Below are 10,000 nucleotides of genomic sequence, written 5' to 3' on the forward strand. Positions count from 1 at the left end.
TCGAAGAATCAGTGCTCAGTGTGTCCTGCAATTCACACCAAGTCTCACAGTTGGCTGCGTTCTTCATCGACCCGAGAACCGAGTGATCCACCGCTTAGAGTCGTGCATTTGGTTTGTTCAATTCCGTACAGTACAACCAGGGTTTTAGGCACCGGGCTCCTCCCCTGGCCTCCCCGACTGCAGTTTCGTCCGACAATTCCACGTTCCAGCAGCCGTCCGTTCGGCATGCTTGCGCGGTGCCTCAAAGCCGAGGCGCGCAAGGTCTCTTCGAAGCTTGTGTGCGACAATGGCTTGCGCGTCGCTAGAGACGACGAGGCATTTGGCAACCCTAAGGCAGACGTGCACGGCGCTCTCAAGTTCCGGTCTTCGCTGGTGCCGTTTTTTTGCTGTTCACGGTTTGCTGTTCAGCCCATTTTCTTTAAGCGGTCGCACGGGTCCGACGACCATCGGTTCACCAGGAAGCACACCGGTAACTTCGTCATCAATTGGGCAATAACACAGAGCTTTTGCGCCGTTCCCCGAGCACGTTTGTTCTGCCGTTGTGTTCGCAGCGACGTCACCCCCGGACTCCCAAGCAGCGGTAGCTCTGTGTGGACGGTTCTCTGCCGCCCACCGCTGCGCCCTCTTTGGGGAAGGGGTCATCTTTCGCTCAGAAATGCCCCTCGAGTCCGCCGCCCCAAGGGTGCGCCCTCGTGCTGCGCCCTATCCGACCATTTCGCCACATCATTGCTTCGCTTAAGAGACAGGCACCGCCTAGCCGTGGCTACGCAGCGCGTACTTGGACAGCCGCCAGACAGGCGTTCGTCAGACTACTCCCGCAACAGGAGTCCACCGGCCACAGTGCCATGGACGGCGTTTCGGTATCGCACCGGCAGACTACTCGAAGGCTGGGAAGGACGAAGCAGCAGGAGAACCCCGCTGCCGCAGGTGCGTTCAAAATGCGGGATTACAACCCCTCGTCCCTTTTTTTCCCGGTGCCTCCTTTCGCCCCGCCGGCACGGCTTCAGACATCGCGCCCGCACTGCGAGACCTCTTGCGGCGGCCGTTCCTTATAAGTACTGGGCCGCACGCGTCCCGCCGCGCGCGCGTTGTTGCGAAGAGTTACTTTTCCGGAGCCGGCGAGCCGCGTTTCCTCTCGTACTCCGCAGCAGCCGCCGCCGTTCCCTTGGCGGCGGGCCGGCCTTTCCCTCGGCCGGCCTACCGACTCGGTCGCAACTCTAACGAGAGCCAGCGAGCTGCGGTTCCTTTCGTACTTCGCAGCAGCCGCCGCCGTTCCCTTGGCAGCGGGCCGGCCTCTTCCCTCGGCCAGCCTACCGGCTACGTTCGAGTCTCTCCGACAACGAGTGTCGAAGACCGAAAGCCCACCAGATTGGTGCGTTACGCCGTTCGAACCCACGGAAGCAGTCCGTCCGACATTCCCTTGGTGACGGACCTCCGCTGGGCGTAACAAATTTTGCAGAGATGCGGCATCAGAATCTCGCAACTCCGCGGTTGAGGCCTTCCCCCGCTTATAAGCGGGGGCGGCGCCGGGTGTGACAAGCACAATCCGGTAATGATCCTTCCGCAGGTTCACCTACGGAAACCTTGTTACGACTTTTACTTCCTCTAAATGATCAAGTTTGGTCATCTTTCCAACAGACCGGCGCAACCGAAAGGCCGCGCCGGACATCGGTCCGAAGACCTCACTAAATCATTCAATCGGTAGTAGCGACGGGCGGTGTGTACAAAGGGCAGGGACGTAATCAACGCGAGCTTATGACTCGCGCTTACTGGGAATTCCTCGTTCAAGGGGAACAATTGCAAGCCCCTATCCCAATCACGAAGGAAGTTCCACGGGTTACCCAGTCTTTTCAGACAGGGATAAAGACACGCTGCTTCCTTCAGTGTAGCGCGCGTGCGGCCCCGGACATCTAAGGGCATCACAGACCTGTTATTGCTCTGTTTCGTGCGGCTAGGAGCCGCTTGTCCCTCTAAGAAGGTTGTAAGGTGCTGGGAACCCCGCACCTATTTAATAGGCTAGAGTCTCGTTCGTTATCGGAATTAACCAGACAAATCGCTCCACCAACTAAGAACGGCCATGCACCACCATCCACCGAATCAAGAAAGAGCTCTCAATCTGTCAATCCTCCCAGTGTCCGGGCCGGGTAAGTTTTCCCGTGTTGAGTCAAATTAAGCCGCAGGCTCCACTCCTGGTGGTGCCCTTCCGTCAATTCCTTTAAGTTTCAGCTTTGCAACCATACTTCTCCCGGAACTCAAATACTTTGGTTTCCCGGAAGCTGCCCGCCGAGTCATTTGAGTAACTCAGGCGGATCGCTGGTTGGCATCGTTTATGGTCAGAACTAGGGCGGTATCTGATCGCCTTCGAACCTCTGACTTTCGTTCTTGATCAAAGAAAACATTCTTGGCAAATGCTTTCGCAGTAGTTCGTCTTGCGACGGTCCAAGAATTTCACCTCTAGCGCCGCAATACGAATGCCCCCGTCTGTCCCTCTTAATCATTACCCCGTATTCCAAAAACCAACAGAACAGAAACGGGGTCTTGTTCTATTATTCCATGCAAGTTTATTCAGGCGACTCGCCTGCGTTGAGCACTCTAATTTTTTCAAAGTAAAAGCGCAGGCCTCCTCGAGACGCACCAATGAAGGGCACCAAGAGAGGACCGGCATGATGTTCAGTCCGAGCCGTCGCATCGGGTAGATGCACTACTCGTCTGGAACTGAGATCCAACTACGAGCTTTTTAACCGCAGCAGCTTTAGTATACGCTATTGGAGCTGGAATTACCGCGGCTGCTGGCACCAGACTTGCCCTCCAATTGATCCTCGTTAAAGGATTTAGAGTGTACTCATTTCAATTACGGGGCCTCAAAAGAGTCCCGTATTGTTATTTTTCGTCACTACCTCCCCGTGCCGGGAGTGGGTAATTTGCGCGCCTGCTGCCTTCCTTGGATGTGGTAGCCGTTTCTCAGGCTCCCTCTCCGGAATCGAACCCTGATTCTCCGTTACCCGTAACAACCATGGTAGGCAAGTAACCTACCATTGAAAGTTGATAAGGCAGACACTTGAAAGAAACGTCGCCGGCTCATGGCCATGCGATCAGCACAAAGTTATCCAGAGTCACCACAGAGTACGGGCAGAACCCGATGGGTCTTGGTTTAATAAAAGCGCCCGTCAGCCAAAGGCCCTCAGGCTCAATGCATGTATTAGCTCTAGAATTGCCACAGTTGTCCAAGTAGAAAGAAACGATCTAAGGAACCATAACTGATTTAATGAGCCATTCGCGGTTTCGCCTTATTTCGGCATGTACTTAGACATGCATGGCTTAATCTTTGAGACAAGCATATGATTACTGGCAGGATAAACCAGGTAGATGCATAGGCAAACCCTTGTCGTTCCTCAAGGGAGCCCTGTCGCGGCCGATCGGGGCCCCTCTCACCCCTCGGCGCGCGACGCGCATCTTTTTCGCGGCAGCTCTCGCTGCCCGTGCATCGTTCGAGCTCGCTGCGGCATCCGACCCGAAGTCCCGGTTATCACCGCGCGGCAAGAGAGCACGCGCCCTTAGGCAAAGCATTTGTAACGCGCCCACCAGTGCGCACGCGGCCGCTAGGGCCGCGGCGTTCAGGCACTGGACGGCGCTTGCTGCGTAGCCGAGACGGCCTAGCCGCCAGACGACGGGACACGCCCGCGTCTTCGGCGCAGTCGCACGGAATCGAGTCCGGGTAGCACGGAACACACTTCGTAACACGTGGGAACAGCGTCGTCCGACAACCAGCCCCTATCGCAGACGCGGATGAGGCTGCAGACGAATGCCGTGGGGTCCACGGGACGGGGACACGCTGGGCACGAGGCCGCATATCAAGACCCGTACGGCGCGCGCGCGCTCGGGCGCACGCCACCGACAGTGCCACAAGGACCCCCATATAGTAGCAGCGATAAGTACCCAGACCTCCGTGGGTTGGTAAGTGGCCGTACTCGTGCCGATCTCGCCGTAAATTTGGCGCAAATCGTGCGCGCCCATCGGGCGGCATCGCGGCGCGCGCGTTTCGCGACGCCCCGCGCGAGCCGAACTCGTGGACTTTGCCGTGGCGCTTGGCGCCGTGCTCGAGGCGCCTTCGCCGCAAGAGCCGCGCAAATCGTGCGGCACCCATCGGCGGCTTCGCGGCGCGCGCGTTTCGCGGCGCCCCGCGCGAACCGAACTCGTGGACTTTGCCGTTGCGCTATCGGCCCCTCTGTCGGTACCGCGGTTCAGCCGCGGGACCTGGCCAAATCGCGGGCGCGGCAGCGCAGGCCGGCATCGCGGCGCACCACACGAGCCGTACTCGTGGCGCTTTCGGATCAAGTGTCGCACAAATCGTGCAAATGCCATGGGCCGAGGTCGCCAAATGCACAAATGCGCCTCCGGGGCGTCGAGAGCCGCGTTTCGGACTTCGCCGACGAAGCGCGCACTCTACGCCTCCGCGTCTGCCGCGGCGGTATGTACCCAGACCTCCGTGGGTTGGTAAGTGGCCGTACTCGCGCCGATCTCGCCGTAAATTTGGCGCAAATCGTGCGCGCCCATCGGGCGGCATCGCGGCGCGCGCGTTTCGCGGCGCCCCTCGCGAGCCGAACTTGTGGACTTTGCCGTGGCGCTTGGCGCCGTGCTCGAGGCGCCTTCGCCGCAAGAGCAGCGCAATCGTGCGGCACCCATCGGCGGCATCGCGGCGCGCGCGTTTCGCGGCGCCCCGCGCGAGCCGAACTCGTGGACTTTGCCGTGGCGCTTGGCGCCGTGCTCGAGGCGCCTTCGCCGCATGAGCCGCGCAAATCGTGCGGCACCCATCGGCGGCATCGCGGCGCGCGCGTTTCGCGGCGCCCCGCGCGAGCCGAACTCGTGGACTTTGCCGTGGCGCTATCGGCCCCTCTGTCGGTACCGCGGTTCCGCCGCGGGACCTGGCCAAATCGCGGGCGCGGCAGCGCGGCCGGCATCGCTACGCACCACACGAGCCGTACTCGTGGACTTTGCCGCCGCGCTAAACGCCGTACTCGAGGCGCTTTCGGATCAAGTGTCGCACAAATCGTGCGCGAACTCGTGCAAATACCATGGGCCGAGGTCGCCAAATGCACAAATGCCGACTTCGCCGACGATGCGCGCACTCTACGCCTCCGCGTCTGCCGCGGCGGTATGCCCCCCTTATATATGCAGCGATAAGTACCCAGACCTCCGCGGGTCGGCCGGGGCGGCCTCTCTTGAACTGCTATAACTCCGCCGGGCGACGCACTAGAGTGGCGCAAAAGGTATCAAATTCTTTGTCTTTCAGATGGCTATACGCTGATGTAAAAATTGTAGGGCCCGATTTAACGGGACCAGCGCGAAGTTTGTAAATGTTGTTGGACCCTGCCCGAGCCAGACAGCCTAAACGCCCGTATCTTGGGATAGATAAAAAGCACAGAGGCGAAGAGGGTGGTAAAAGCTTTGCGCTTTCCAGCCCAATACGCCGATGCAAAATTCGCACGCCTCCGATGCTTGGTACGGCCGCAAAAAATTCTCAAACGTTACCGGGGCGAGGAGTCCTTTGTGCAGGGGCGAGCGCTTATCGCTTGTATCTTTCGATGGGGCAAGAAGAGAGAGGCGAATGTGGCACCAAACGATTTGCCGCTCCGAGTCCTATCCTGCGATGGAAAAGTCGTGCGCCTCCGATTTGCGGGAGAGCGGCAAAAACTTGAAAACTCTATCGCGTCCGCCCCAGGCGAGACCGCCTGAACGCCTCTATCTTCGGCTAGTGAAGAAGCAGGCGGACGAGTTTGAGTTTGAATTTATTTCCACAAACAAGGAGATACAATTGTTGTGAGAGATACAAGGGGAAAAAGCTTCTCAGGGTCAGCTTGACCGACCACAGTGCCGTTACAGAGGCTGCAGCAGGGCGGAAGTGAAGGCTTATAAATGAACCAGGGTTAAAACAAATTCAAAACAAGAAACCCAAAAATATACAATTGCAACAGTAAAAGAAAAAGAAAACGCCGTACACCGCTTATTACAGAAAGACATAGAGGCGCACAAAAATATCTCAGGCAGGTTTCTCAAAAAACAAAACAAAAACAAGTGAGCACGTCGATGTCACATCGAGTAATGTCATTTAGTGACTTCGGCAACCTGTAGCTTAACATTTGTTGACCACAATTAGTTCGCTTGCGAGAAACACACCAAGTCTCCGGATGCTGGAGTAGTGTAGGGGGCAGCGCGTATTTTTTTAGATTTTCTTTTTTTATTCACGACAGTCCGACAACACAGTGCCTTGGTGCAGAGGGCAGACGAACGGCGAAAATCAATCCGCCTGACTGGGCCCTATGCACCACTCGAACGCAACAGCAAGGAGCGCTTATATACACACACAGATACACGTTATAATGACCACAATAATTGTAGAGCACAACTTTCAAGTATAAACGTTCATTCCATTCTTATTACTCAGAAAACGCGTCTAAAAATCGTAGAAAAGGACAGTGCAAGAGAAGACAAACCAAACATAACTATAGAAACTGAATGCGTGCCTAGAAAAAAAAACAAAAAAAAATATCAGAACAGACCAATGTGGAAGACTGGGCGAGTTGGTAGGTAGTCATTCTAGAAAAAAACAGCGCACACAGGACAGGGACCAAGGGAAGAACCGACGACACGAGCGCTGACTTTCAACTGATTTTAATAAGCGGAAAGTGAACACTATATTTAGGAAGGAAGTAGCAGGTACAATCAGAGGCAGTCAACGTCAAAGAGGTGTAAATGGCCGATAAAATCGATAAAACCGTAAGGGGTGATGATAAAACAAGATAAAACTCAACAGATGACAAGCCATGGTGTAAGGAACGCTAAGACACGTGAGTTACACGTACAATGCCATGAATAACAAAAAACCGAATACAATCAACAAGTGGAAGGCATCTGAAGGTGTGAACAAAAGCAGTGTGAACAAAATTTAACAACTGACATGCGCTTGAAACGGATAACAAGGCACATAACTCACACATTCATCCGTTTTCTTTTTTCTTTTCTTGAGAGGTACGCCACTTCTTTTTCTGATAAAACTACACATGGCGCACTGACGCAGTTGTATTTATTGGATTTTATGTTGAAGGCTTCCCTACTTATTTGATCCGAGTGGCTTCATATGATTTTACAGTTTTCAAATTCAGGATGACAAGCACTGCAAATGTCTGTACAAGGCTTTCACGAGTTACTTTCAAGGTACCTGTCCTCAACCTACTGTGCATGGAACGAGCACATTTACCTGCAAAAATCTGGAATACCCATAGGATCATGTTTCGCACTCATACTCAATGACATTTTTCTGGCGTCTACAGACAGGACCTTGGCTTCCATCCTTCCCAGCTCATCTGTTATAAGGACGTTTCGGTATGTCGATGATTATCTCGTGGTCATAAATAGCCACAGGCAGGCGTTCCACTCAGACCTTCAGAATATTTTGCATACTTTCACTTCGACCATGTTCCCTCTAATCGTAACTCACGAGGTGCCAGTAGACAGCACTATCAGATTTCTTGACATCAAGCTGGAATTCCAGGTCCATCACATTAGTTGGAACTATGAACCACGTAATAAGAAACCGGTGATTCATTACCATTCAGCACATTCGAAATTAGTGAAGAGAGCAATCGCGAGTCTTTGCATGTCTAACGCGCTCAAGAGGTCATGTCCTCACAGCATGCTTTCCAGCTTTGACACACAACGCAAATAGGTTATTAGGCTATCCCAATCACCTGTTCATCTCCGTCGCCCAGAAGCTTCAAAAGCGGGTGAAAGGAAAAGAAAGGATAAATGAAGGAGGTAGAGACAAAGAAAAAAAGAAACAAAAAGTCGCAGTGATCCCTTATCTCCACGCTCTGTCCCATAATCTTAAAGAAGTCATGAATAAAGCAAAGGTGAAGGTGGTGTTTTCAGCTCCGGAAAAACTTGCAAATATCTGCAACTGCGTTAACCCTCCTTCCAAGACAGCAAGAACATGCAGCAAAAAACATCGTAAACAATTCGTACCGTGTCAGAAGGAAGTAATTTATTAAATAAATTTAACTTGCGGAGACAAATATATTGGTCAGACGGGCAGATGTAGTAATGACCGATTGCGGGAACGTAATAAAGATGTGGAAAAGGGGGTAAAAGGACATATAGCAGCCCGCATAGGAATTTGCAGTGCTTGTCATCCTGAATTTGAAAACTGCAAAATCATAGAAAGCCACCCGGATCAAATAACTAGGGAAGCCTTCAACATAAAATCCAATAAATACAACTGCGTCAGTGCGCCATCTGTAGTTTTATCAGAAAAAGAAGTGGCGTACCTCTCAAGAAAAGAAAAAAGAAAACGGATGAATGTGTGAGATATGTGCCTGGTTATCCGTTTCAAGCGCATGTCAGTTGTTAAATTTTGTTCACACTGCTTAAATCCTTGTCACCTTCACATGCCTTCCACCTGTTGATTGTATTCGGTTTTTTGTTATTCAAGGCCCTGTACGTGTTATTCACGTGTCTTAGCGTTTTTATGGTTCTTTACACCATGGCTTGTCATCTGTTGAGTTTTATCTTGTTTTATCTTCACCCCTTACGGTTTTATCGATTTTATCGGCCATTTACACCTCTTTGACGTTGACTGCCTCTGATTGTATCTGCTACTTCCTTCCTATATATAGTGTTCACTTTCCGCTTAATAAAACCAGTTGTAAGTCAGCGCTCGTGTCGTCGGTTCTTCCCTTGGTCCCTGTCCTGTGTGCGCTGTTTTTTCTAGAATCAGAACAGAGCATTGCAACAGCCGACACAGATGCAACATATGTGTAGAAACTAACTGTGTACCTACCAAGAAAATTAAAACAAATGTGCTAAAGATATAAGTAGGAAAAATAAAATAATAAACTATAGTGCATTTCCCAGGAAGTGACTTTTCGCTCGCTTACGAAAAGCAGACAGGGAAAGATGAATTAAATCGGGATGGGTTCCAGTTCAAATGCTGCGTAGCAGAGTTGGTTCCGTTTCTTGGTTTCTGTATATTTGTGCGTCCAAACCCATATCGTTGGTGAATTTGGAAAAAAAAAAACAAAAAACATTGTTGTCGATTGGCTACGAGTTCCAGGAATGCCGCCCGACACTGTCGCTGGCAGTGTAACGTTTGTATACGTAGTACTCGCTGAAGTAGGAATATGTGGAGTCATATCTTGAAAAATTTTCAACAAAGCGAATAGATCTCTTTTGCAATAAAAAGGGCATTTCAAGATTACATTTCCCAGTGACTCCCCAGATAAGCGAACAATAGCGAAACCTGGAATGAACTGCACTGAAATAAAGCTGGCGCCAAAATGTCCGTTGGTCAGCGACATCAATCTCTCCAAATGTTGAAAAGTGTTTGTTCGTTACATTGGCGAGAGCTTCGCCTCTTAGTACCCCCCGCCCCTGTTTAGATATCGTCAACCGGGATTTCTGTTTGCGGTATTTTGTAGAGTTTCCTCTACAGTACGCCAGGTGTTTTGCGGATCGCAGTGAATTCGTTAGAACCTTCTACTGCAGTGATGAATTCGAGATTTATATTTGTCCGAACCTAATTTATTCCTATCTTATTTATGCTGTTCTAGAATTGACAGATCTCTCGTTTATTATTTTTTTTTAATATGCCAAACAGGTGATTTCGGCCTCTTATGCGCTTTACTAAAGCAGAAGTTTTTCGCAAGTTTTTGGCGCTTTTTTGCCCTTGGTTAACATTGCTACAGTAAAAGCGCAGCTCTATTATTTTTTGCGACTATTGTGTACTACATTAGGGTCAATTTCGCAAAGACAGTACACATTGGAGACCATGTGTTCATTTTTTTTTTCCTGTGTTACAGGATGAACCGAGGTGTAGTGATTTGTGCACGCCATCTTGGAATAAAGCAAGAGGTGGTCACTAAAATCACTTAGCAAGGCACCTGGGTCCTGTTCGTCGCAATTAGTCAAGCATGAATCAATTAGGGTCTCACCCGACCCCAAGTAGCAC

At 51.6% G+C, this 10,000-nt stretch overlaps 2 non-coding genes across 2 annotated transcripts in view; both read right to left on the reverse strand.

Annotated features, from left to right (window-relative positions):
• LOC144111674 (5.8S ribosomal RNA) overlaps window positions 1-102 on the reverse strand; it is a 153-nt gene extending 51 nt beyond the window's left edge. Inside the window, exon 1 of the ribosomal RNA XR_013310132.1 lies at window positions 1-102. This exon is cut by the window's left edge and continues 51 nt beyond it. This is a non-coding gene — a ribosomal RNA (5.8S ribosomal RNA).
• A 1,448-nt stretch (window positions 103-1,550) lies between these two features.
• LOC144111575 (small subunit ribosomal RNA) lies at window positions 1,551-3,365 on the reverse strand. The gene has a single exon (XR_013310102.1). It is a non-coding gene; the product is annotated as a small subunit ribosomal RNA (ribosomal RNA).
• Window positions 3,366-10,000: the final 6,635 nt, after the last annotated feature.

The sequence above is a fragment of the Amblyomma americanum genome, chromosome 11 (assembly GCF_052857255.1).
Source record: "Amblyomma americanum isolate KBUSLIRL-KWMA chromosome 11, ASM5285725v1, whole genome shotgun sequence".
Lineage (NCBI taxonomy): Eukaryota > Metazoa > Arthropoda > Arachnida > Ixodida > Ixodidae > Amblyomma > Amblyomma americanum.